Below are 23,150 nucleotides of genomic sequence, written 5' to 3' on the forward strand. Positions count from 1 at the left end.
AGACCATAGAAGATGTCAAACAGAAAAAATAATATTGTAACTGTAAGTCAAAGGACAGCAGTAACAAGAATTTGGTGGCCTTAGGATAAAGTTAGCTATTAGGAAAGGAAGGAAAGCACTGGAATTTCTTGCTCTCATTCAGTTCAGCCTGTCTACAGTTCTAATTTTCATAGACTACAATAAGGAAACACCAGACGATAAAGGTAGTTAGACTTTCCAAATGGGAAAGTATATAGCAGGTCATTTTTAGACCAAAAAATCCTGCATATTTCCTTTTAAGGAAAATAAAAATCTTTCAATATAATGCAGTGGTGGACATGACTTGTTATTAGGCTATAAATTTAAAAAACCTTATTAGGATCTCCAAACTAGGAATATAAAAGTACAGTTTCTCTTCCTCCAAAGACATATTTATTGGCATCTATAGTGAAAAAAAGTTTGCAAGAGTCCCAAGTGTATCCAAATAAGCAGTTAAGGATACACAATGTGCATATGCCACATCAAAAGAGGTATTATAATTTAAGGACTGTAGGGTAAAAATAAAACCCAAATCTGCCACAGTTGCATAGAAATGTGTTTAGTCCTCTGTCTGAGATATTTGGTATGAAACAGTACTCCACCCCCACAGACCTTGACACAAACCTTGGGGGAAAGTTAGCTAGGCCACCGGGTTCCTGCAGGCTGTGTGGTAGGGTTGGCCAGTCTTCACCCCACCCCCTTCCCGGCTACCATGCTTTAAATAAACTCAGCTGACTTTAAAGGAATGTAATGCAGACAGTCAGATTGTTTGTTTGCACTTGAATTTCTGAAATGGAGATGCTTCTTGCTTGAGTTAAATTTGCAGCAGAAAGCTTCATCGCAAAGAATACAGCCAGGGAAATCTCATTTGTACCCTGGAAAGGGACTCTTGTCAGCATAATAGCGTCCCTGTCCCCTTTCTTTGAGTATACAGCTGTGCTTTGGACCATGAGGACTCCACATGGTGCTTGGAAAAATGAGGGGCATTTTCCCAAAAAATTATATTTGTCATGCTTTGGTGCCAAACAAGTGATTTTTTTAAGTTCCAATTGCACATGCATAAAATGATCATAATGTGGAATAGAAATTATTGACATAGCAATAGAGTTAAACTTGGTCTTCTCTATATTTTCCCATGTTTATTAAACATCTACTTCAGGCCAGACTTTGAACTCACTCAAACAGAAATGTGCAAGGCCATGCATGTGGAGCAGTAAAAGTAGAGACCAAGGCTCAGAGAATAGGAGCTACAGGAGAAGGCAAAACACAAGGAGGGGACTCAGAAGCACTGCCCTGGAATCTCTATTTGCCAAGTGGCTAAGGCCAAATGTCAGAGAGCAAAATCTCAGCCAGCTTTGTCCTTCTTCAATATCTTTTTATAAAGGCTGCATATTGGTACTATGTGCCACCTCTTAGTAAATTCATCCCACAGAGGCTGTCCATCTTTGGAGAAGGCTCTAGTTGAGAACAAGATGAAAAACCTGGCTTCTATTTTAAATTCATGTTGTACAAGAAATAAACACTTGCATCTCATTCAGTGTGGCAAGATATCCACCCCATGGAAGGCCCAAAGGAACTGCTGAGTGAAGGAAGTTACACGTCTCATCTCCCACTAACTTGAGGATAGGCTTGCTGTAGCAGAATGGAATGTGAATTTTGCCTGCAGAATTTCAGTAAATTGCAACTTCTGTCAGTCCTGACTCTTTCATCAGGCACTTGTAGGTGATTTTTAGAAAAATCAATGGTGAAAGTATGAACATTATTGCTTGGCCATGATGTTGAAAGGCATTAGCATGATTAGATTGTTCAGAATGGTGAGTTGTGCTCAAAGGAGATCTATAAAGGAGTAGAGGAGTTTGAATACTATTTCAGGGGCTTGTAGTACCAGGACTGTGGACAGAGAGAGGGAGAATATGAAGATGGAAAAGGGAGGCTTCAGATAGCGTAGGTGGTAGAATTGACAGGACTTAGTGATTACTGAGATAAAAAGGAAAAAACAGGGAAAAGAGGACTTGTTACAAGGTTGTTTTTTGACAGAGTGTGAAAAGTTTGTGCCATTCTTGAAAACAATTTGTAACTCAAGCCTCTGCACATAGGAGGAACTTCACGTTTGGAATGTGGATGATATGATACTGTTTTCTCCAGCATCTCCACTAGAAGGGATATATGAATTAGATAGAATTCATGATTTTTGTGTTAAATTTTTAATGCTTTTATCACCTGAAGCTGTGAAATGATTTTTTTAAAAGTCACATTAATTTTGATAACAAGGACATTGAACTGATACGTAAAAATACAGTGCCAGTGGACAGACTGACCTTATAACATGTTTTATAAAAGAGTCTGCAATTGACAAATCAGTGATCTATGGATTCCATCAGCTACAACAGAACACTGTTATTTTTTTTTTAATTTTTTTTCTTTTATTATTCATATGTGCATACAAGGCTTGGTTCATTTCTCCCCCCTGCCCCCACCCCCTCCCTTACCACCCACTCCACCCCCTTCCTCTCCCCCCCACCCCCTCAATACCCAGCAGAAACTATTTTTCCCTTATTTCTAATTTTGTTGTAGAGAGAGTATAAGCAATAATAGGAAGGAACAAGGGTTTTTGCTGGTTGAGATAAGGATAGCTATACAGGGAGTTGACTCACATCAGAACACTGTTATTAAGAAGTAACAAGGGCCAAAGGTCTCAGCTGAGTCAGCCCTGACTCATATTTAAGGAGACAGGCCATAGTGGGGATTTCTTTCACTTGGGTTTATCTTTAGCATGATATTGAGAACTATATCTTCATTCTTTCTTTATTTGAAGCCATCTAGAATGGTGTGTATGAGTGTGCTTCCAACTTCTATATGATAGTAAAAATGAAATTAATTATGTTTGTTCAACTTGTTTCTAGTGATTTAGCTAAAGAGACAAGAATGATGACATATTAATAATAAAGGAATATGATAGTACTAAAATACCATAGTTCTTGTACGATTTCTTCTTTTAGAAGAAATTTCACATAATTTTCCAAAGGTAAAATTTGTCATGTATTTATTCTGATTATTAAGAACAGGTACAACCTTATACTGAAATTCCAAGATATACATGCTGTAGAATTGAGTCACTTTTACTATCAAACTATGTTATAAAAATTTTAAGAGCACAATAGTTCAGATAAAAGATGGTTATAATAATATTACTCTCTAAATTAATGAAATATGGATAACATTTAGGAAAAATCCAATCATTTGCCATTGAAGAGTATTTTGCAATAAAGTAAATCTATCATTTTAATTTATCAAATTACTTTTTGTTTAGAAGATTGATTCAATTGAAACCTATTTAACAAATGGAAAATTTCTTAATGTAGCTAGACTACATTCAAGTAAATAATCATTTTTAATGATTAAAAATGACATTATCTTAATTCCATAATGAATGGTGAATAAAAGTGTGATAAATATTATACATGCAACACATCTCGAGTACAGCCAATTTTGATTTCCACCATTCAGAAAGAATACATCTCAGGTCTGAAGCAAAAGCTTTTCAGGATAAAGTGCATTTCTCGACTATCCAAGTTCACTGGGGTAGCTGGAGAAATGTCTAGTATCTGCTCAGTAATGCATATTTAAAAGGAAGAAACTTAGTTTGGGTCTCATCCTCATTAAGAAAAATCCCCACACATATGTAAGGAAAGACACAAACTGGAAACATGTGAACACAACTGAAAATTTTCCTGGTGCATCTGTTGCCTGGCAGTGTGGCAATAGAGGTCACTTGGGAGAAGCAAGAAGCCTCCCAAGGACAGGGCACAAGGCCCTGTTTCTTCTCAACTCAGGCAAGTGATGTGTCTCTCCTCAAGATGTGAGCCCAACTCTTGGTTTCCTCTTCCAAGGATTCCATACCCTAAGCTTTCTCTATAAATGCTAGAAGCTAGCCTGGATTCCCGGCATTTCAACATTCCCAATTAAAGGAGGACTGTCTTTACAGAGCTGGCGGTTGGTGCTGCAGCAGAGTCTGCTTCAGACTAAGGAGTGTTTGTGGGGCATTTTCTGTCAGAGATCTACCAGGAGACACAAATGCACCAGGTACATTTTTCATGTAAAGGACTTGGTGAGTGACAGGCCCTGAAAGCAGGGTGGAGTGTGTGGCAGGGGTGGTGGGGGGAGAAACAGAGACAGAGAGATACAGAGAGGGAGGTAGGAGAAGCACTTGGACATCTTTCCAACTCTGCTGTAAGTTTCCTTCAAGAGCCGGTAAAGGGTAGTGGTTCATATTGAAAACTTGAAGTCCAGCAGACTTGATCTTGAATCCCTGCTCTGCTATTTATAGAGGATCAAGGTCTTTAATTTTTCTACATTCCAGTTTCCTGATACATAAAATGGAGACAAAAAAGCTTTTCCAGAGGGAAGTTATCAGAATCACATAATCATGTATTTAAAGAGATTATTATACACCTGACATTGAAACAGCATAAGGTTTCCATAAATGATATTATATTATTACATATAAGTTAATTGAATTTATAGCTATCCTAGATACTGAGACAGAAGTTAAATTATTTTCATACACTATGTGCTCAAATGTTACTGATTTTAGTAGCCTCAGAGATGTGGTTCAACAAATTATGCGCTAACCAGCATAAAAAAACATTAGATTGATTGATTTCTGTTTAGGGTAGAACCCCAAACAGAATTTTTTTTTTTTAATTTTCAATGTACTCTGGGTTTTAAATAGCAATAGCAATGTTAAGATTTTAGATGTTTAGCAGTTTTATCTTCTTTCTTTTTTTTATTTTTATTTTTTTTTATTATTCATATGTGCATACAAGGCTTGGTTCATTTCTCCCCCCTGCCCCCACCCCCTTCCTTACCACCCACTCCGCCCCCCCCTCCCCCCCACCCCCTCAATACCCAGCAGAAACTATTTTGCCCTTATTTCTAATTTTGTTGTAGAGAGAGTATAAGCAATAATAGGAAGGAACAAGGGTTTTTGCTGGTTGAGATAAGGATAGCTATACAGGGCATTGACTCACATTGATTTCCTGTGCGTGGGTGTTACCTTCTAGGTTAATTCTTTTTGATCTAACCTTTTCTCTAGTTCCTGTTCCCCTTTTCCTATTGGCCTCAGTTGCTTTTAAGGTATCTGCTTTAGTTTCTCTGCGTTAAGGGCAACAAATGCTAGCTAATTTTTTAGGTGTTTATCTTCTTTCTGATTTCATTAGAGCTCTATAGGCCTAATGCATATGGGCACTTGGCTTAAAGGTGCTGTGATGGCATTCTTCCTCATCCTTACTGATGAAATTCATTCTGCATCCCTCTTTGGAATTAAAGTCAGGCTCTCAACCATCAAATAGTCCCAGAACAGTCAGCTATGATGCTAGCTGATAGGAAATCTTTGTTTCTCAACAAAGCACACCTTAAAAAAACATAAGATTTTAGCAGCCAGTGGAAACTATCTCCAGTTACAGTGATTTAGATAACTGAGTGGCTAGGAGTCTCCTGGGAGTAACCTTCTTAGAATTCTAAGACTGCAGTCATTTACCAAAGACTGCCATTCTGGGGCAAATAGAAAATTTCCATATTTCTTCTATTCCACCAAGACATCTCAAAAATGGGACAAAAATCTTCTCTCCTCTTCCCCCAACTCTTTTACAAATGGAAGAAAAGTAACCATATTCATTTTTTAAGAAAAGGCATTATTAGTAGTAAATTTGACAAGGATGTAGAGCAATTCGTGCTAGAGGTGTATCTTGGTACAATCACTTTGGAAAATTGTCAGGTCAATTTCTACTAAAGACAAACTATACATATTCCATGACTCAGCAATTCTACTCCATCCACAATGATATCTATGCCCAACAAAACACTGGCAAACATGTTTCCTTAAGAGAATGAGCACAAATATGGTGGATGTGTTTTGTTTCCATGTATAAATAGAAGAATGAACCTGTTGAAATTGTTCTAAGAAGCAGGGGATGGGAGAAGAGGGAGAATAATGGAGGGGGTAGATCTAACCAAGATATGTTGTAAGTACATGTGTAAATATCACAATATATCCCCCATATAAATATTATATGCTAACAGTGTTTTAAAGTTTTCTTTATGTACAATAGATAAGAACTGAAAGTTACTCAAATGTTTGTCAATGGTGGAATGGATAAATGGTGGTATTCATACAACGAAATGCTATATAACAGGAATAAAATAAGCTATGGCTACATATTACACAATAGATGAACTTCACGAACATAACATTGAGTAAAAGAAGCTGGACACTAAGGAGCACAGACTGTATGGTTCATCTTAGCTAAAACTCAATGCCAGGCAAGACTAATGGTATTGCAAGTCAGCACAGTGGCTACTCTTGGTAAAAGGTGACTGGAAAGGAAAGCAAGGGTGGAGGGGGCTTGGTTACATTTTGTGTCTTGACCTAATGTGGTGTGAACCATTTAAAAATGCATCTAGGTATAAAATTATGATCTGTGGACTTGTGTGAATCTATACTATACTTAAATAAAATTTATACAACAAAAGTAAATTGTTTCATGTACAAAGACCAGAAAAAGCAGTCTACAGTTTGGAGACTATGCTAGTTTTGCCAGTTCTCTAAGAAAGAACATAAGAAACAAGGTCAGAAGGCCTAAATTCATTTTGAACATTTATATAAGTCATGTCTCAGCTCTTGACCTGATTTTCCTCTTCTGTAATTGAGGTATGTCACCATAAGGTCCCTCATATTTCTCTTGGCTTTATCATGGGCATGTGGGCCTCAGAACGAGCACACTTGATCATCAAACTTGTTACCTCCTAGACTGGACAAGAACGCAGATCATATTTTCTGGCATTTTCCCAAAGCCAAAGTCCACTTCTTCCTCAGGAAGATTGTTGGGCAGTCTGATGGAAAACATTTGTGGAGATTTCTATAAAAAGTTGTTTTTCCTCTGGTAGCCTACATCCTCTCTCTTCTCAATGTTGGTTTGTATTAAGTGGAAATCTCCTAAAGAGAATTTGTCTTTAATCCTAATAAAAGTGAGGAGGATTAAACCAAGAATTAGAGTTGAGGCAAACAACCGAAAGGCATGGTGGCCTTGAGGAAGCTGTTCACAGGGGTTTTATGCTCTTGAAGCTGCCAAAGCAGCAATTAGACTTTTGATTGCCTAACTGCAATCAAATAAATTGGGGTTCTCAAAGTTCTGTTGCCAACTCAATCCTGATAAGGAGGCCTGAATGGAAATTAAATGCACATAGTTTAAGTGAGTTCTGTATTATGCTAATTATGAATTATGCCCTTCACTGGACCCAAAGCTTCCCTAAATTTGGATTCTTGCTTAGGGATAGTATTGCCCCTACTCTTGCACTGGGAGGAGGAGAGACTCCTGTTTCATCAGGCTCCCTTCCCCTGACCTTTCTCTCTCTCTCTTTTTATGCAGTACTGGGGTTTGAACCCAGGACCTACACCTTGAGCCATTCCACCAGCCCTTTTTTGTGATGTGTTTTTTATTGTGCTAGGGTCTCAAGAACTTTTTGCCCAGGCCTGGTTTTGAGCTGCAATCCTCCTTATCTCTGCCTCCTAAGTATCTAGGATTACAGGCATGAGCCTGCTGTCCAGCCTGACCTGTGTCTTCTTACCTGGGGGCAATCTACAAAACTTATTAGTATGGAAAACAGTCAGCAAAGGGATGCTGACGTCCCACTAGGACTCAATGGTGTAGCCATTTGAACAATTTTCTTTCTTTTTTTGAACAATTTTCTAAAAGATATTTTCCTACCACTCATGTGACCACATTTCCTTCCCCACAGAGAAGTACTGTGGCGGCAAGCAGAATTCAAATCTTGGAGGGTGAAAGGGACCAGGAAAAACTCCCAGTGCAGTAGATTTGTGAGTGGGGCAGGAGAGTGGTTAGGAGATGACAAAGGATAGATAAGGAATCAGGAAAGAAACAGGCTAATGAATTCACTTACTTTGTGCAACTGAGCAGAAGTGGGGTCACATTGGCTCTCTACTGAGTGTGGATAGTGACTTCTTTAGCAACACAGAAAACAGTTTTGGATTCTGGTCCCAGCAAGCTATGGGTCTCATTTAAGCAGGGAAACTTTATTTTTCATAATTCCTTGCTGAGCTGTGACACATGAAAATAATTACTGAGGTTAGGGATGGAAACTATTTATTAGGTCAGCTTGACCATCTTCTTTTCCACGGAGATTGACTCCCTGCTGGGCCCCGAAGACAGAGCTGTGTCAACAACCTGGCATGTCCCTGTCTCCCAGCACCTGAAAAGCAGGTTACTCACCCCTGCCTGGCCTCTATGGGGCCTATGAATGCCATGGAGGAGAAAGAAGACAGCACTCTGCAACCTAGCAACAGGAACTCCCGGCTCCCAGCCACTGGCCAACTATTAAATGGGAAGTGTTGAATCTGGCTTTGGAAGACTGAGATCTGTTGTGGTTTGGATATGAAGTGTCCGTCAAAAGGATAATGTGTTGAAAGCTTGGTCCCCAGCTGGTGTTGCTCTTGAGGGGTAATTAGATTTTATTTTATTTTATTTGGCGGTACTGAGGTTTGAACTCAGGACTTCCCACTTGCTAGGCAAATGCTTTACCACTTCAGGTACACTACTTGCTCTGGTTATTTTATGTTTCCTGTTAGAAGCTGGGATGACAGGCACACACCACCACACACCTAGCTTTTTTCCTCTGAGCTGGGGTCTCACTGGCTTGGAACCACATGCTCCCTATCTCAGCCTTTCATCTAGCTTTGGATGACAGGTGCACACCACTGCACCCAGTTATTCATGGTGATGAGAGGTCCTGTGAACTATTTGCCTGAGCTGGCCTAGAATGGCAATCCTCCTGATGTCAGTCTCCCAAGTAGCTAAGATTACAGGTGTGAGCTACTGAAACCAGGCTGAGAGGTGCTTGGATTTTGAGGACACTAATCTTATCAATGGATTAATCTGTTGAAGGGTTCATAGCTGAATGGAAGTTGGGGCTACTGAAGTTGGGGCCTAGTTAGAGGAAATGGGTCACTGGGGGCATGCCTTTGAGGGGATACTTTGTCCCCAGTCCTCCCTGTCTTTCCCTGCTGCCTGTCTTCCATGAGATGTGCCACTTTCCTCTACCACATCACTCCTACTGTGATGTTCTGCCTCACCATCATTGGTCCAGAAGCAACAGAGCCCAATGATCAAGGACTGAAACCTCTGAGACCGTGAGCCAAAATAAACCTTCCCTGCCTTATGTTGTTCTTCTAGGTATTTGATGAGATCACAGCAATGAAATCTGATTCACATAAAAATCAAACCCCTTCTTGGAAGACTCCATTATAATTGCTGAGGAGAGACACAGGAGGCTACACTTAAGGGTGAGAAGTCATCTTCTTTTTTGGGGGAGTGTTGTCAGTACTTTATAAATAATCTTGCATTTTGTAAATTTTAGTAATATTTGTATTGTTGTGCTAAGGGTACATTTTGGCATCTACAAAAGTTTTGACAATATTTTAAATATATCATAGTTGAATTCATTCCCTCCATCAATCTCCTTTATCCCCCTTTCCCTATTCCTGCAATGGTTTCAATAGGAATCAGTTTTCCATTTACATACATGTGGAAAGTCATCTTCTGATGGGTTATGTCCTGTGCTCATTTCCTTTCCCTGGGTAAGGCCTCGCTCATCAGGTAGTTGCTGAGGGGCCCATATGGCCCACTGCCTGTCCTCAGCCAAGGAGCGCCTGGTTCCTCTGGCTTGCTGGCCCCGTCCTCCTCCCACCCATGCCCATGTTATACTATTTTTCTTTTGCATGACTTCCAGCTTGCTGATATTGAGCCCTTGGTAAAGAGATCAGGATAGCACTTAGCAGTCTAAAAGTAGTTTCTTCAAAGCCATAGAGACAGGGCTACCCCCTGTGCCAGGACCCCCAAATAAACCACTCTCCTCAACCCCCCACCAGCTCATTCTGTGCACCCTTGTTTCATGAGGAAGTGTAGGGTTACTTCTCTACAGGACTCTGTACTCAGAAGCATTTAATATGTGTAAAATAGTGCTCTCTGACGTACCTGTCTCCCCAGGAGACCAAGGAGTGTAGGGAGAAGGCAGCTTCCATCTTCTCAGAATCAGCTCACAGGCTGAAGATAGCATTAGGACCCCACACAGAATAGGTCTGAGAAAACAGCCCAAAGAATTGATTCATATTCCTATTCAAGCTCCAGAATATCTAAGGGGAAAATGGAGCAAAAGCTGCTATAAAATTAAGGAAGTGGCTGAGGAAAAGGTTATGATGATTGAAGATATTCACATTGAGCCCTGGGGTTGCTTGTACAGGTGGTGTAGGGTGGGAATAAGCACACACAGAAAGATAAATGACCCACACAGCCTGCTTGTCCACGTACAAGCAGGGCCTATACGGGATGTTTTTAAGGTAACTAAAAACCATCTACAATTCTCCCGGGCTATTTCATAGGCCTGTGGAGAGAGAGAGATCTTTTACTGGCATTAGATAGGGTCCCAATATTACCACAAGCTGTTTACATCCTTAAGGCCTGCCAAGCACGGGCAGCAATAATTGAGCCTTCAGCCTTCACTACACGTCTGTTTATAGAACAGATCTTCTCACAGGACTTTGGATATGCTGAATTTTAACTAAGCTGTGTGACTAGTCTCCTCACTCCCTTGTTCACATCTGCTGCCCAATATGGCATACCCAATGGCCCTAAACTCTGCACACTTTAGCAAGAACACAGGGTCCCAGATAGGAATGCCTTAACAGGGAACCCAGGTATTGGTATTTAAGGCTGTGTCAATGTTTTACTAAACTAACTTATCGACTTAGTTGTAGCAAGTGAAGGAAGTCACCTTAGCCACTAAAAAAAAATCCAACTGATTTATTTTGAGTTAACTGTATAGGGTGGCGGCTTCTCTTTCAAATGAGTTATTAGCAGTTACTATTGTGTAGTGAGCTATCCCTGGGAGAAACTTGAGGATGGTTAAAATGTCATAGATGACTGGATAAGTGTAATTAAAGGTAACAGTTTTAAAATAAAGAGTTTTTCATATGGTATAATAGCATTTCAAGACTCTTCTACTCTACACCAAACCTGAATAATATCTTTTTGGTCTCTTACTTTTAATATATATATATATTTTTTTTTTCTTTTTTTTTACTTAATCCATATTCACTGAGGGAAACATGGTAAGGGACTTGCTATCCTCTTTTCAGTATATTTTTCTTATTCATTTTAATATCCATAAACACTCCAATTTTCTTCCCTATTTTGCTGGAGAAAAATCTATGCTTTTCACTTTTCTCTTTTGGAAAATAAATCAACCAAAATGTAATATGATATTTAAGTGAAGAGTGCCACTGACATTAAACGGTCCACATGGATTACATTACATTTTTCATTTTATTCTATGCATCTCTCTAATACAGGCCAAAGCTGGTGTTCATGTAAATTGTGCTGGTTGTATAGAACAAGATACTGCATTCTTTTTGAAACCCAGGGCTCCTGTGCAGTAATAGAAAAAAAGACAGCAACAAAATAATGGGCGCTAGCAATCAAACTACCATTACAGGTGCATTATGCACAGGATGCTAAATTGGTAGAAGGCCTTTTTTTTTAATTTCTGCTCATCTCTTCACCATTATTAAGAGATCTTAGACACCAGAGGAGTTTAAGAGTGACAGAGGGTAATTATACACTTTAGGAAAAGATACTTTTCATCATAGGGTTAGAACTGCATCAAGAGAATAGCCAGATCAGAATTTTATACAGGGCCTCTATGGACAGTCTTGTTTGGGCTTGTACATAATTTTCATTTTATATTCACATATTTTTTACATAATACTATTCCTGATAGATTTTTCTAGTCTGGCTGGATACCATTTCAAAGTTATTTTCAAGGGTAATTATTTTAATAAATAATTGTTCGAATTATCTTTGATGAATTTTTATTTTACAGTTATGGTTTGTTTCATTTGGGATGAAATGGTGAGCACTGTAAACATAACTGCAGACTGTTGCTAGCTGTTGATCACTTAAGGGCATATAGTTGTAGAACCTATAAAATTTTTTAACAGCTTTATTGATAGCTGCATATATTTAAGTTGTACCCTTCCATAAGTTTTGATATACATGATATCTATTTTGATATACACACACATACACACAGAAATGAAACCATCACCACAATCAAAATAGTGGATATGGTCTAACTCCCCAAAGTTTTCTAATGTCTGCTTTGCAATCCTTCTCTGATATCTCTTCCCAACCTCTTTCCCAGGCATCAGTTGAGCAGCTATCACTATAGAGTCCTTTGCATTTTCTAAAATTTTACCTCAATGGAATCATACAGAATGTACTGGTATTTTTGGCTTCATTCATTCTATTTAGTTATTTTTAGATTTATCCATGATAAATCAGTAGTGTATCCCTTTTTGCTCAAAATATTATTCTATTATATGAATATGTTAAATTAAATCAAATTTAGCCCAAATATGCCTCCATATGCAGTGAACTGCAGCCTAATTTAGTAAATAAACAAATCATAATCTTGGGCTGGAGGTAGGGCTCAATGTTAAAGCACTGGCTTAGCATACACAAGGCCCTGAGTTTGATCCCCAGCACCATCCAAGAAAAACAAACAAGCCAACAAAAAAGCCTGCAATCTTACTTAAGAGTATATTCTTATAACAAAGAGCTGAGTCTCAGCCAATCACAATAGCTGAGCTTCAGCCAGTCACAGGCTGCCAGCTGGTCAATGGCCCAGGAAGTCATCGTCTAAATAAGTTAAATGCTGAGCTGTAACCAATCAAGTTGTGTCCTTCTGCCACTTCCTTTTTCTGTCTATAAATTCTGCCTGCCCAAGTAGGTGGGTAAAACTCTCTGAACCTGTACTGATTCAAGGTGCTGCCCAATTCATGAATCATTCTTTGCTCAAACAAACCCTGCTAAATTTAATTTGTCTTAAGTTTTTCTTTTAAGAGATCTATCTCAATTTGTGTAGCCATACACCTGTTGATAAACCTTTGGGTTTTTTTCAAGTTTTTAATTGTTACAAATAATTCTGCTATGGACATTTGTGTACAAATGGTTGTATGGACATGCACTTCCTTTTCTTGGGGTGAGTGATGTGGTGGGTGGGTGTCTACATTTTTAAGAAAACACTAATATATTTTCCAAGGAAGTTACACCATTTTATATTTCCCACTAGCAGTCCATGTGAGTTCAAGTTCTCCTCATCGTCATCAGCACCTGAAAAACTCGATCTGTCATTTGAGACAGGCTTTATAGGTGTCCAGCAATATCTAATTCTAGTTTTAATTTTCATTTCTCTAGTGGCTAAAGATTTTGAACATCTTTTTGTGTTCTTTTTGCTATCCATATATTTTCCTCAGTGAAGTATTTTTTGCCAATTTTTTCCTTCAGGAATGTTTGCTTTCTTACCATTGAGTTTTAAGATTATTACTTTTCTGTATACTCTAAATTCAAGCTTTTTATCAAGTGTATACTTCATAAATGTTTTCTTCCAGTTTGGGGCTGGTCTTTTCATTCTTTAACAGTGTCATTGAAAAGGAAGTTCTTAATTTTAATTAAGTATAATTTATGTTTTAATTTTTTTCCTGTTTTTTGTGTTTTATTTCTTTTAGAAATACTTCAGAAATTTTTTGCCTAATTCAAAGTCCCAAAGATTTCTCTTATAATTTTTTTCTAGAAGTTATGTTTTACATTTAGATTTAAGATCTATTTTGGGTTAATTTTCTACATATAGTATCATGTATAGACAGAAGTTCATTATTTTGTAATGGAATATTTGGTTTTTCTAGCACCCTTTGTTTAAAAAGCTGTGTTTTCTCACTGAATTGCCTTTTCATAGTCATAAAAAGTGTGAACTGTCTGTTTCACATTATATGTGGGCTTATTTCTGGACTCTCTATCATTATATCAATATTGAATCTTCCAGTCCATGAATACAGTTTATCTCCTCACTTATTTAGGCTTCTTTAATCTTTCAACAATGTTTTACAGTTTTTAGCACCCAGGGGTTTTTTTTGTCAAATTTATTTCTAATATTCCTTATTTTTAGATCATATATAATACTGCTTTTAAATTTCAGTTTATTTCTAACTTTTAGTAATATAATTGAGTTTATATATTGATTTTATAACCAGAAACCTACACAAATCCACTTATTTTGTATCTTTGTCGATTTCATCAGATTTTCTACATAGATGATTATGTTGTCTATGAATGAAGGCAGTTTTATTTTTTTTCTCTCCAATATAGGTGTCTGTTATTTAGTTTTCTTGCATGATTGTAATGGCTCAACATTGGTGATTTTAGATTTTGGATTTTTGAGAGTAATGAGAAGAGAATAAAAAATTGTACATTTTCCCCACCCTCAAGTCTTTTACCTGCAAGCATGAAAATAGCAAGGAAAGACTAGGAGGGGTTGAAAGTCAGAAATGGGGACAAATGAAGAGTGGTCTAAGAAAGCTACCATTGCATGCTCCCATAACATAGGTACAGGTCAACTGTGCATGTAATTCAATTGCATGTAGAGAACCCAAGTCCCACATAAGAACATTAGGGTGACATTGTCATATCAGATCACTATTGTAGTTTATTGAATTCATGTTCATCCTTGAAAAGTAAGTCAAGAACTGATGTCACTTTAAACTGTTCTTTTCCTGGACATTGACTACAAGTCCAGAAGTCCCAAGAGCTGGGATATCTAATGTATGCTGTGATCTTACTTATATAGGACTATGCTACTTCTTCTGTCCTTTTGTTCATATACTTATAAGGATATCCTTTCTATACTTATTTACTCATTAAAGTATACCAGAGAAAAGACTGGAAGTACATAATATAAATATTAGCACAACTAATAGAATTATGAGTAATTTAATTTTTGCTTTTAATGCTTTCTATGACCTTAACTTTCTTTAATAAATGCCTCTAGCTTTATAAACAGAAATGTTGCTAAATCTAACTAAACATTAACAGTCATGGTGCCAGCCGTGTCAGTTTCCATCCCAGAAATGTCCAGTGAATGACAAAATTTTGCCACATCTATAGGTCTGTAACACGGTAGTTTTGAGTATGGTATTAGAGTTTTCCAAATGACCTTTGTGGAGCAAAATAAGGGTTCATGAAAAAAAATTGGATTAATTGCCAAGAATATAAAAATTCAAAAGCAAAAAGAAAAGAACCAGAATATTGGACTATTTGGGAAATATTCTGCCCTTGGTCACAAGTACATCAGTCAAAGCCAGCTTGACAACAGGAGTGACAGGTTGATAGCATAGGTCAGTTTCTATAATCCTAAGCTATCACTTAAAAATAGGTATCTCTGCCCTGATTCACCAAATAAGTGTCACAAGGAATCAAACAACACTGACATCTGTCCTAAGGATGGGACAATTCTGGCGTTCAGTAAATGCTATTTCACTGGTAGTGAGGAAAGATAAGCAGTGGTGATTCACACAGTTATTTTAATAGTTGCCATATTTTTTATATTAATAGACAGATTTTTAAGAATACCAAAAGGCTTAGTAATGTTATATTAGACATAATTTATCTTTTACAATTCAAAAGATTTGTCAGGTTTTTTTTTTTGAGACGGAGTCAACTGCTGGGATTATAGATATGAAACACCACTCCTGGCACCCATCAGGTGTTATAATGACTAAGAAATTATTGGAGTGTATAGAAATTCTAATTAGGGAAGTGTTAGTTAATAGGGTGCTAGAGGGAAACCTTCTTGTAACCTACTCTATCTAATTATGAAGCATCATATGTATCAAAACATGTAACACACATGAATGATGAAAATAATAAAAACCCTGGTGTGCTTACTACCAATACTTTGAAGTCCTCTGTATAACTTTCCAAATTATATTCCCTTTTCTTTTCCCCAGAAAAAACCTGATCCAGAATCTATATGTTGTATTCCCTCAAGTTTTATCATATACTTATGTCCCAAACCATTATATTCTTTGATTTTCATGCTTTTCCACTTTATAAGAATGGATTAAAATTACGTCTTTTTTTGAGACAGGTTTTCACTGTGTAGCCCAGGCTGGTCTCAAACTTGCAATTCTCCTGCCTCTACCTCTTGAGTGATGGGATTACAGCTGTATGTACAGAAGTATTTGTTTTGTTTTTTTCCACATTAAGTATGTGACATTCATCTATGCAGATTATTTAGCTATAGTCCATTCATTTTCATTGCTGTATCCATTATTGAATATACCACAGGCATTCTAGAAATAAAGACATGTTTTAAAAATAATCTGATAATGTTTCTATAAGGTATCCAAGTTAGAATGCCTCAAAAGAAATCCAAGAACTTCCTTTTTGAGAAGTAGGGTACGTGGCGAAGAGCCTCTCCCAAGGCTTGAAACTTCGTTTTTATCAGTGTGGCTTTATACTGGTTCCTTAACTTCTCTGAACCTCAGTTCTATCATCTGTTTCTGGGATAACTACAGAACCAGCCCCAGAGGGTTGTCAGAATGATTAAATGAGCTAATACACATAGAGTATTTGAAATAATTCCTGGCTGATATGTAAGTGTTTGATAAACATAATTCACCATAAGAGACAGATTTAGAACAAAGTTCAGATGTTTCTACAGATTTAAGTGTATATGGGAAAGCAGTTTAAGAATTTTCAGTCAATGAGGAGACAAACGTTGTTTCTAATACTTTCAGAGAAAAGGTGAAACACTGAATCTTTCTTATACTATCTCTGATGTTAAAGGTCACTCTACATGTGCCAAACAAGAAAAAGGAAAGGGTAAGAAAGTTATATCACTGAGGTCCAGCCTTTAAACAGGAGAGACGAATATCTCTAGTTATATTGTCATTGTAGACTTCATGTGGCAAGTCCATTTAGATGTAAATTTATGATGTTCTTTAAAGAAAATTTATCTTCATGAAGACCTCTAAGTGAACTGAAAGCTCAACAAATAACTGGAAATTCAGTCATCATCTTTTAATGGAATGAAGCCAATTTCCTGTGAACAGAGTACAGCCTTCTCCACCTTTACTTTGGAAAAGAACAAATGGGGAGGAGGACTCAACTTTCCCCTCTAAAGTACTTTAAGAATTTGGAGTCTAGGTGGAAGCCAACCACACACATTTCAACTATAGGAAGCATTTGTGTGGCATTTGTATAAGTAAAATGAGTATTCCTTATGCACCAATGGGAAATAAAGTTCAGGATTTTTAAAGGAGACTCCTTTATTCAGTATTGGTTACAATCTCATCTCAAATGCAGAAATAAGCCTTACAAGTAAACGTGCATCTTTCTCTTTCAAAATCTGGTATTTCCTTCAGAAAAACAATACCATTCACAATCTCATCAAAAAATTAAAATTAAAATAAATTTAATGAAGGAAGAGAAAGACCTACACAACAAAAACTGTACATCACTGAAGAAAGAATCAATAAAGACAGAAGATGGAAGGACGTCCCATGCTCATGGATTGGCAGAATCGATATTGTGAAAATGGCTGTACTACCAAAAGCAATCTACATGTTCAATGCAATTCCTCAGAGATAGAAAAATATCAATCCTAAAAATATCAATCCTAAAGTTCAAGTATGGAAGCACAAAAGACTTCAAGTAGCCAAAGCAATCTTGAGCAAAAGAGAACAACATTGACTTCAAACTATACTACAAACCACAGAAATAAAACAGCATGGTACTGGCATAAAAACAGACACAAAGACCAATGGACTATAATAGAAGACCCAGACATAAACCCACACATCTATAACCATTTGATTTTTCATAAAGGAGCCCAAAACATCCATTGGAGAAAACTGGATATCCACCTGTTTAAGATTGAAACTAGATCCAGTCTCTCACCTTGTTCTAGTATCAATTCAAAGTGGATCAAAGATCTTAGTTTAAGACCTGAAACTGTGAAACTACTAAAGGAAAGAACAGGGAAAAAACTGGAACATAAGGAATGGATAATAACTTAATAGAACTCTAATAGCTCAGCAATTAAAAAGAAAGGATTGAAAAATGGGGCTGCATCAAACTAAAAAGTTTATGCACAGCAAAGGAAACAATCACCAGACTGTAGAGACAGCTTACAGAATGGGAGAAAAATCTTTGCAAGCTAAACATCTGACAAGGGATTAATAACCAGAACATACAAGGTACATCAAAAAACTCACCCTCAAACAGTCAACAACCCACTGAATAAATGGGCAAACGAACTGAACAGACAATTCTCAAAAGAAGTACAAATGACCAAAAAATACTTGAACAAACACTCAACATTCTTGGCCATAAAGGAAATGCAAATCAAGAAGACACTGAGTTACCACTTCATTCTAGTCAGAATGGCTATCATCAATAACACAACAAATGCTGGTGAGGATTCAGGGGAAAAAGGAACCCTTGGTGAGCCTGTAAATCCATGAAGTCACTATGGAAAGCAGTATGGAGGTTCCTAAAAAACCAAAAATAGAAAATCCAGTGCTATCACTCCTGGGCTATATACACAGAGGAATGTGCTCCAGGATACATAGAGCCATTTGCACACCCATGTTTATTGCAGCTTTAGTCACAAGAACTAAGCTTTGGAAACAGCCCAGGTGACCTACAACTGGTTGATTAATGGAGTAAGAAAATGTGTGGTATATACACAATGGAATAATATTTAGCCATAAATAAGAATGAAATTATATCATGTGCAGATGAATGAATGGAACTAGAAATGGAGATCATCATGTTAAGTAAGGTAAGCCAGGCTCAGCAGGACAAAGGTTTCATGTTTTCTGTCATATGTGGAAGCTAGATCTAAAAGGTAAATGTGTATCTAAATGTGTGTATGTGTGTGTATGTATATACATATATACATACATGTACATATATATGAGAGAGAGAATATGATTGTAATAGTTGTGTCTGAGGGGACAAGGTGTAGGCAGGAGAGGATAAGAGAATGATAGAGAGTGATTAATATTGAATATATTGAATATGATAGTATAAGGAAATACACTGAAAGCTGTTGAGTAATAGGGGAACAGGGCGATAGAGAAAGCGTAAGTAATAGAGGGGGTTAATCTGATAAAAGTATGATATATACATGTGTGAAATACCAAGGCAAAACCCCCTTGAACAATTAATATAAATTTTTTTTAAATGAAGGACAGGAAGGTAAAACAAGTCCTGTCTGGGGAGAGGGTACCAGTGGGAGCACGGGTGAGGGTGGGGTAAGAGGAGAAGGTGAAGGAGGGTGAATATAGTTGATGTATTTGTTTACATATATGAAAATTGATCAATGAAACCTGTTGGAATTGTTCTAAGAAAGGGAGAAGGGGCATGAGGGTGCATAATGGAGGTGAATATAATTAAGATACATTGTAAGCACATATGTAATGTCACAATGAAACCGTCCTGTACAACTAAGGTATGCTAACAAAAATGTGAAAAAATCTGTTTACTAAGTTGCAGATAATAAAATGATAGGATGGGAGTGAGTCTGTACGTTAGGCATGAATGAATATATTTTCCGAGCCACAGAGAGGCTGTGAGGGATGTGCCTCCATCCTGCCGTATGCAGCTCCAGGCTTAGCACAGTGCTGGGAGTCCAAAAGAGTCTCTTCTCACATTCTTGTTTTAGACAGAAGGAGAAAACAATTGCTCTGAATCCCCTGCATGAGTCTGTAATGCTCTAGCTAATCACTGCTTCAGTCACTCTTAAATATTTTTAAATCTTAGCAAAAATAAATTCCTTCAATCTTGCTCCCAGCCTTTATTTTTCCAGCACTTTTATTTTTCATAGTCTTTTCTGAACCTTCTCCAACATTTCTACATTTTCAAGTTGCAGAAGCCACAAGTGGTCATAGCTTTCTGGTAGCACTCATTTAATAAGTATAACAGGGTGACAGCCTTCTTGAAGACATGAACTTTTAAACAGAGGAAACAGCGAATAAAAATCCACATAAAAATAAATGTCATTAAACAATTTGGGTCTATAATGTTCAGTGAAAAAGATATCACAACGTAATGCATAAAGTCACTGTGTTTCTTGGACCTTATCACTCTTATACTGGTGTTAGTCTGCAGTGTAACGGGATACACAGTTCATGTCTTTAACCCATAAAAATGCAGGAATGAGTCCCATATGTACCTTTGCCTATTCTTTATGATGTAGACTCTGATTAGCCTCTGGGCCACACAAGTTGAGCTAACACGTCTTTCCAAACAATTCTGCTATATTTCATTGCTCGGACTCCTGTTGTCAGGATGGCTGAAATAAACGGTCGTTCTTCCTTCTTCCTCGGTCCTACTACAGTGTCTTGGATTATGTTCCTGGGAACTCAGTGATCACTTCCTTGCTCCATCTTTTAAAGCATTAATAAAGCACAAATCTCATCATTTTTATCAGTGTAGGTGGGAATTATGAGCTAACTAGAGATTTTCCAAAATCCTGAGTTGGCTGCATGTTGATGTAATAATTTATCTAAACCCTTAGGGCCACTGTACTGTGAAAGAAGTGAGGAATGTATGTTCTTGGGTTTTTATTTGAGTTAAAGCATGGGAGTCCCAGAGGGCAGACATGTTAATCATGAGCTAGCAGCTTTTTCAATCAGATTTTCTTTCCACCAACACTTTCTCTGACTCAATCAGAGTTTAACAGAAAGAGCAACAAACTTGAGTCACAAGATGTGTTCATTGCATTCCTGGCTTTCCCCCTTATCATCTGTGTCGTTTTGGGCAAGTCCCTACCTCTCTGAGCTTGTTTTCTCTCCTCTAATGTAGGAATGATGATGTCTGCCATCAGCGTTATTTTGAGGATCAAAGATGAGCTGGGTAAACTAGAAATCAGAGTCAAAACTTAAAGTAGTATTGTAATTATCAGCAGTGGCATCTGACGATTTACACATGACTTTCTCTTTCAATGATTCCATATAGAGATTGGCAAGCTAAGCCAGTGGGCCCAATCCAACTCAGGGCCTGTGTTTGAACAGTCTGTGAGCTAAGAATGTTTTTTACGTTTTTAAAGGGTTGTAAAAACAAACATAAGACAGGCAAGCAAACAAAGAAATAATAATAAGAATATGCATCAGAGACCATATGTCAGTCACATCATCTAGCATAACTTAGAATCTGGCACTTTGCAGAAAAAGTTTGCTGACCCTTGTAATGGTAGAAATAAGTCATTGGATTCATGGTTGCACTATCTCTCCCTTTTTCTGCACATAGGACACTCTCCTGCTGTCTCTTCCAAACCTCTCCCAAACCTACACAGAAGGGTGATGTTTGCAAATAGGACAGTATTTTGTTATCAACTGATGGACACAAAGATTCTGCAATCACATCTGAAAGATCAAAACAATTCTCAGGTTGCATGGTTTAGGAGGCTGGCAAGGCCATGTGTTCAAATTGAGCTGCGGGCACAAATGATTTTAGAAATACCAAAGGATTTCACATTTTATATTTTTGTTTCCCCTCTAATAATCTACTGCAAATAGAATTATCTCAGCTCTCTTTTTTTTTCCTTTTTCTTTTATTATTCATATGTGCATACAAGGCTTGGTTCATTTCTCCCCCCTGCCCCCCCCTTACCACCCACTCCACCCCCTCCCTCTCCCCCCCCCAATACCCAGCAGAAACTATTTTGCCCTTATCTCTAATTTTGTTGTAGAGAGAGTATAAGCAATAATAGGAAGGAACAAGGGTTTTTGCTAGTTGAGATAAGGATAGCTATACAGGGCATTGACTCACATTGATTTCCTGTGCGTGGGTGTTACCTTCTAGGTTAATTCTTTTTGATCTAACCTTTTCTCTAGTACCTGTTCCCCTTTTCCTATTGGCCTCAGTTGCTTTTAAGGTATCTGCTTTAGTTTCTCTGTGTTGAGGGCAACAAATGCTAGCTAATTTTTTAGGTGTCTTACCTATCCTCACCCCTCCCTTGTGTGCTCTCGCTTTTATCATGTGCTCATAGTCCAATCCCCTTGTTGTGTTTGCCCTTGATCTAATGTCCACATATGAGGGAGAACATACGATTTTTGGTCTTTTGGGCCAGGCTAACCTCACTCAGAATGATGTTCTCCAATTCCATCCATTTACCAGCGAATGATAACATTTCGTTCTTCTTCATGGCTGCATAGAATTCCATTGTGTATAGATACCACATTTTCTTAATCCATTCGTCAGTGGTGGGGCACCTTGGCTGTTTCCATAACTTGGCTATTGTGAATAGTGCCGCAATAAACATGGGTGTGCAGGTGCCTCTGGAGTAACAGTCTTTTGGGTATATCTCCAAGAGTGGTATTACTGGATCAAATGGTAGATAGATATCTAGCTTTTTAAGTAGCCTCCAAATTTTTTTCCAGAGTGGTTGTACTAGTCTACATTCCCACCAACAGTGTAAGAGGGTTCCTTTTTCCCGGCATCCTCACCAACACCTGTTGTTGGTGGTGTTGCTGATGATGGCTATTCTAATGGGATGAGGTGGAATCTTAGTGTGGTTTTAATTTGCATTTCCTTTATTGCTAGAGATGGTGAGCATTTTTTCATGTGTTTTCTGGCCATTTGAATTTCTTCTTTTGAGAAAGTTCTGTTTAGTTCACGTGCCCATTTCTTTATTGGCTCATTAGTTTTGGGAGAATTTAGTTTTTTAAGTTCCCTATATATTCTGGTTATCAGTCCTTTGTCTGATGTATAGTTGGCAAATATTTTCTCCCACTCTGTGGGTGTTCTCTTCAGTTTAGAGACCATTTCTTTTGATGAACAGAAGCTTTTTAGCTTTATGAGGTCCCATTTATCTATGCTATCTCTTAGTTGCTATGTTGCTGGGGTTTCATTGAGAAAGTTCTTACCTATACCTACTAACTCCAGAGTATTTCCTACTCTTTCCTGTATCAACTCTAGAGTTTGTGGTCTGATATGAAGATCCTTGATCCATTTTGAGTTAATCTTGGTATAGGGTGATATACATGGATCTAGTTTCAGTTTTTTGCAGACTGCTAACCAGTTTTCCCAACAGTTTTTGTTGAAGAGGCTGCTATTTCTCCATCGTATATTTTTAGCTCCTTTGTCAAAGATAAGTTGGTTCTAGTTGTGTGGCTTCATATCTGGATCCTCTATTCTGTTCCACTGGTCTTGATA

At 37.7% G+C, this 23,150-nt stretch overlaps 1 long non-coding RNA gene across 3 annotated transcripts in view; it reads left to right on the plus strand.

The window, feature by feature from the left end:
• The window catches only part of LOC141422615 (uncharacterized), a 246,958-nt gene that overhangs the window by 71,297 nt on the left and 152,511 nt on the right, over positions 1-23,150 (plus strand). For all 3 annotated transcript variants that reach the window (XR_012447326.1, XR_012447325.1, XR_012447327.1), the window contains one exon: positions 9,267-9,376. This is a non-coding gene — a long non-coding RNA (uncharacterized lncRNA). The remainder of the gene's footprint in view (positions 1-9,266; positions 9,377-23,150) is intronic.

This window comes from Castor canadensis, chromosome 4, assembly GCF_047511655.1.
Source record: "Castor canadensis chromosome 4, mCasCan1.hap1v2, whole genome shotgun sequence".
Lineage (NCBI taxonomy): Eukaryota > Metazoa > Chordata > Mammalia > Rodentia > Castoridae > Castor > Castor canadensis.